The sequence below is a fragment of the Echinops telfairi genome, unplaced genomic scaffold (assembly GCF_000313985.2).
Source record: "Echinops telfairi isolate 266 unplaced genomic scaffold, ASM31398v2 ScPeMD7_5;HRSCAF=22, whole genome shotgun sequence".
In the NCBI taxonomy this organism is placed as follows: Eukaryota; Metazoa; Chordata; class Mammalia; order Afrosoricida; family Tenrecidae; genus Echinops; species Echinops telfairi.
Genome location: NW_022103901.1, coordinates 26,949,381 through 26,955,398, shown reverse-complemented (window position 1 = coordinate 26,955,398; position 6,018 = coordinate 26,949,381).

Below are 6,018 nucleotides of genomic sequence, written 5' to 3'. Positions count from 1 at the left end.
TGGGAATGCTCAGGCAGTGCACAAGGTCCCGCACAAGAAAGGCCTGGTGATCTTCGTCCTCAGAACAGCCACAGAGAGCACAGTGCTGCTCTGACCTGCTTACTACAGCTGCTTTCTGCCAGTGGGGGATTGAGTTGAGGGCGACTGGATTTTGTTTTTGCTGTTTTAAACCAGTGGGTCAGCAAATGAAGGTCCCCAGGTGAAATCTGGCCCACTACCTGTCTGCATTTTCATAGTTGTATTGGAACTCAGCCACCCCAGTTCCTCATAGTGCTGTGCACAGCATGTGCACAGCTAGGGTAGCAGGGGGACCGGGGGTTAGAAACAGACCTGTTGGCTTACAAAGCAGGACTTGGGTCTTCCTGAAATCCACTTGCCTCTGTTCTGCAGATGGTCTGCCAGTTTGTTTCTTTAACCTGGTTGCCCTTTCTTATTTTACAGACCTTATAAACGGTGGGGTCATGTCACTGTAAAGCACATAAACAAACAGGACGACCAAAATCTATACTGGGGTTTCCTTCAGATGCGTTGCTTCGACAAGATGGCAGAAATTAGATAAATCTTCAGTCTTAGGCACTTCGTCTTCCAGATGGAAAGCCTTGAGACCCCCAGGTTCATAGTCTATCCTGCTCCACCACACAGGCGCATCTTCTGCGTGCTTGTTTCTCCTCCCTCCCCCTCGTCTTTTCACGGCACTGTTGCTGTGTGGGCACGCGTGGGTAACACAACAGCGTTATCACTATTTCAGCCTGTTTGTACATGCTCAGTTTGGACATTACTCACCTTCATCTGTGGATAGCCACCATCGCTGCTCTTTTCCAGATGTTTCCATCACCCTTAACAGAACCTCAGAAGCCCTGGTGGTGCAGTGGTTGTATGTTGGGTTACGATCTGCAGGGTCGCCAGTTCGAAACCACAGGAAGCTCCTGAGGGAGAAAGACTGGACTTGCCACTCCTGTAAAGAGTTACAGTCTCGGAGACCCACAAGGGGTGGCTATGAGCCAGCGAGTTTGGTTTAGTGAACAGAGCCCTGATGTTTCCTTCCTTGGTGCTTGGCTTCCTTCGCCTGCCTCCCTCACACTGGGTTTCACTGCCTGCCATCGAGTCAGTGCCGACTCATAGAGACTCTATAGGACAGGGCAGAGTTTTCGAGACAACTGTAACTCTTTATGTAAATAGAAAGCCCCATCTTTCTCCTGAGGAGCAGCTGGGAGTTTTGAACTGCTGGCCTGGTGGGTTTGCAGTCCAACGAGTAACCACTACACCACCAGGGCTCCTAGCGTGTTCCTGGCAGTCCCTGCTCAACTCCGGTCTCTATACATCTGCGGTGCTAGCTAGTTCACATATGTGGGACTATATAAGGAGCCCTGGTGGCATGTTATGCGTTGAACTGCTAAGCGCAAGGTCAGCGGTTCAAATCCAGGCAGTCCGGGGAGATGAGGCTTTCTACTTCCATAATGATTTATACTCTCAGAAACCCACGTGGGAAGTTCTACTCTGCCCTGTAGGTTGGCTATGAGTCGGAATCGACTCCGTGGCAGTGTGTTTGGTTTTGGGGGGAGGTTATACACTCTGTATTCCTATGGGATGGACATAGTACACCCAGCACCATGTTTTCAAGGCTCATCCCTGTAGCAGGTTCAACCGTCCTGGTGGTGGAGTAGTATTTCATGGGATCCTTGTGTCACTGTTTGTTCATGCTTTGGTCTGTGGGTGGAGTGTTAGCCTGTTTCCACCATTTGGCTATTGTGGCTGAGTGGCCGTCAGTGAGCACAACAGTACAAGCATCTGCTTGGAGGCCCACTTCCAGTTTGCTAGTTCGTTTTTTGCATACCCCTAGGGGTAGGGTTGCATGGTGGCCCTGCCGAGAACGTTTGGAGGAGCCACGCAGCTGTTTTCCACAGCCCTCCCAGCCACAGATGATGAGTCCCGTGTCTTCACATCCTCACCAGCTCTTGCCGTTTTCTGTTTTTGAATCCGACCCGCCGTGGTGGGTCGCAATGACAGCTTGTGGTTTTGATTTGCATGACCTGTTGCCCAGCCGACCGCAGGACGGTTCAAACCATCAGCCGCCCTGCCAGAAAAAGATGAGGCTGTCTGCTCCCCTGACGATGGACCTCTTGAGAAACCCTTTTTAGAGGCACCATGAGTCCGAATGGACCCGGCGGCCTGGGGTTGGGTTGGGTTGAACGATGACTGACCTTGAATGACTTTCAGGGCCTTGTCTGCAATGTGACCGCCTCCTTTGTTGACAAGTCGATGGCAGCCATTTGTCCCTTTTTTTTTTGACTGGTGGGCGAATTCAGCTCTTGTTTCATCTTGTGCTTTGTAGGAAAGGACACTCATGGTGATGCTCAGAGGCAGAAGATGGGTAAACAAATTAGAGAAAAAGAGAGGTGCTATTTTAAAAATAAATTTTTTTTTCGGGTCAAAGCCACAGTCTGTGATCCGGCTGGGAAAACCTAATGACAGCGGCTATTGGTGGCACTCCCCCAAAGGGGCCTCCCTGTGAGGTCTGGCTCTCGGTTCTTTTGGGAATTCCTGTGGGTTCTGGCTTCATGTTGGGAGCAGATCAGGACGCGTGGGGTCGCTGGGTCCGACGGTGAGGCCGTGCTGAGCTCGGTGGGGAGCTGCCCCATGTTCCGACATCGCCGCCACCAGATGCAGTGCCACTGCCCGGAGCATGTTGGGGATGCCACGTCCTTCTGAATTGCTGGGTGATCTCTACCAGCTGCGCTAGAGAACCTGCCCCCCTTCTCAAGTGGACCCCCACATGGCAAGTTCCCTGCCTGCCCTGCTACCAGCAAGGAGGAGGGTCGGCTTCTTCCCGATCCCGCTCAGAAGTGCCCCTGGCCCCATGTCATGCTCTGCAGCTGCCTTCTTGGAATTCTACATTGTTGTGTTGTGTTGTTGTTTAACAAGGGGCCCAGTGTTTTCATTTTGCACTGAGCCCTGCACCTTCGTGGAAGCTGGGGGTGGGATGGAAGGCCGCACCTCATTCCCCTGAAGAGGAGAGGGAGATGCAAGCCATCAGATTAGTCAGGGGCCCAATTATCCTCCACCGGTGACTGATCACTGATGGGCTTCTCGTCATCCCCCCAAGCTGGCCCTTCGCTGCCGCCCTCTCCGCTCGCATTACTGCTGCAGGGGACGGCCGAGGCCGGCGGTGATTTCTTGAGTTCAGCAGTTAGAGACATACGTCTGCTCATACAGAGGGGCTTTCAAGGGAATCGGGTGATCTGTCGTGTAGGGTAGCATTGGATGCCCCCCACTTGAATAGAATTGCTTTCAGAGCTTGGGCATTGCGTCCACCCCTCCACCCTGGGGTCAGAATGAGGGTGTCCTCCCCCAGAGGGAGGAGTACGCATGTGTCTTCCAGCAAAGGAAGAGCCTCTTCCAGACATGCGCTCTCATCCGGGGCATGTTGGAGTGTTTGAGGTCTCCAGGACCCCCGAGAGGTTGGGGTTTTTAGGTCACAGGTGAGTCATGGAAGCTTCCTGACGGTGTTGTGTCCTCCTGGTACCTGTAGGGAGTAATTCCATCCAGGGACCCTGCAGGTAGCTGATTGAGTCTGAAATAGCGGCCTCCACACGCAGCAGGGACCAGAGTAAGGAACATTTGCTGTGATTTCTTTCCTCCCCTTAGAAAGATGGTTAATCAGGAGCCTTTGGGAAAGAAAGGAAAAAGAGAGGAAAAAAAAATAAAAGGAAAGACAGGAAGAGACTTAGGTTGGCAGATTTGGTGGAAAAGTACTGTGTGGCCCGAGGCTCCTGAAACCCTGGTGTCGAGCTTTGGCGTGGGGAGGGCGCAGGGGGCGGGGGTGGGGGGGTGTAGGCTGGTGAGTTAGCCAGGATCTGAAGATGGCATCAATGACAAGAGGTGCTTATAGGACATTTGAGAGACCAGTGAACATGTTGGGGATCATGGTTATTACCCGTCAACGATGAGGCCTGTCATCGGGTGTGTGCCCGTTGGTGCTGAGGAAGGATGACAGGATGCCCCCTTGCCAGCTCCTCTGTCATCTCCAGGACCAACTGAGTCTGAGACTCATTCGAGTCCACTGTTGAAGCTCTACTGTGCATTCATGCTGGGTCCCTTCTGAGCGAGGGGCTCATCTTTCAGCGTTCTACCTGGTGGTGTTCTGTTCTGGTCCATAAGGTTTCCACTGGCTCAGTGTTGGAAACTAGAGAGCCAGCATTTGTTTGCTACTCCGTCTTCATCTGCAATTTCCATGGAGAGCTGACCTTCCCGGGGGACCCTGCTGGCCTTTGGAACCTCAGTGACTCAGCTCGCCGTGTCACGGCAAACAGGCAAGTCACCACAGCACGGCACGAGGCTGGGGTCTGGAGCAGGAGGGAGCCAGAGCCCTGGCAAGCCAGGGGTGGTGTGGCAGCCACCTCAAGGGCCTTTTCTGGAGCATGCCCGGTATGTCGGATCCGGGGCCAGACCTGGTCCTTGGCTTCCTGCTTCCCCTCACTCTGCACTCTGGCTTTGCTCACGGAAAAGCGGAGGGTGCTACCTGATCACACAGCCAGCAAGAGACAGGCTCAGACCAAACCAGCCCTGTCTGGCTTCCCCACTCCTGCCTCATCCCCTAAGCTTACCCTCTGACCTCACTCCCCCACTGGGAAGCTATACCCACCCTCCCCCCCAAGACTGTGATGCCAGGGGTGTGGCTGTGGATTGACATGGTTGAGGTTCCAATAGATTTATGTCCGAAGAAATTGATTCCCCAAGGGTAGCCAAGGTAGTTTTAAGGGGTGGCCGACATTTTTAAATCCATATATTTTCAAGAAACACCTACCTGGCCTCAGTGCTGCCATGAGGGTCTTCAACCTGCGCTCTGAGAGTGAGTGAACGTCTTTGGCATGTAAGAGATGAAACAGCGAGAGCCTATTCAATCGTATTAACTTTGTGTGTGTGTGGGGGGTTGTGTGTGGGTGTGCTTCGTACATGGACTGCTGGTTCAGCTGTTCTGGAAGCTTCTTGCCTGGGGCTGCGGTTGAGCGGATCTGGAGGTTCTTGCCCGAGCAGTGGGGGCAGTCCTGTGGGCCGTGTGCTGGTGGGGCGGGCGCATGAAAAGCGGAACACGGCACCCTGATGAGGCGACGGTGTCCGTGCTGGAGATGGTCTAGGACAGCCCATCACGTTTGTGATGAATCACCCGCTGTGGTGCTGTCACCTCCTCCTCTGCCATGAGGAGGGTCTCAGACGTCTTGCCCTAAAGCCTGGACACCCCCGGGGACTCTCAGAGCGAGGCACGAGTACTCGCAGGAAGCCCTGCCGGGTCTGGAGGGCACCTCCTTTGCCCGAGCTCAGCCAGCCTGGCCCTCCCTGACCGACCTATCAGGGGCGCGTGAAGGCCCCTGCCCGGGCCTTCCGTCCGAGACACTTTTATGAAGATGTGTTTGCACTGTTCACGCAGTCTCATCGTCCTTGTCTCCACTCCACTGTCATCTCTTCTGGGCAGGTGGTCTCTCCTACCTACTCAACTCGACCCTCCAGGTTCGTGTGGCCAGAAGCTAGCTTTTTCTGTTTTAAGGGCCAGATGGTCAATGGGGTGGGCTGCTGGGCCTCAAGCTCTCTGTCAGAACTACTCAGTTCTGCCTGGGTTTGGTTTGCCAAAGCCACAGGAGCCCTGGTGGTAGAGTGGTATAGTGTTGGGTTGCAATCCGTGTGGTTGGCAGTTCGAAACCACCAGCAGCTCCGGGGGAGAAAGACTTTCTACTCCCGTGAACCATCATAGTCTCAGAAACCCACAGGGGGTGTCACTAGGAGTCAGTATTGACTCGATGGCGGCGGATTTGGTTGGGTTTGCCATACACAATATGTAAACGAGTGTATGCTAATGTTTAGTCTGTGTAGACTACAGAAACAAATTTCATCAACACGCATATGTATATAAGGGAGAGGTGTATATACAAGAGGAATTGAACATTGAGAAAACATCCCAACCCAGTCCAGTCCAAGGCCATAAGTCTGATATTAGCCCATTTGTCTGATACCAGTCTATAAAGT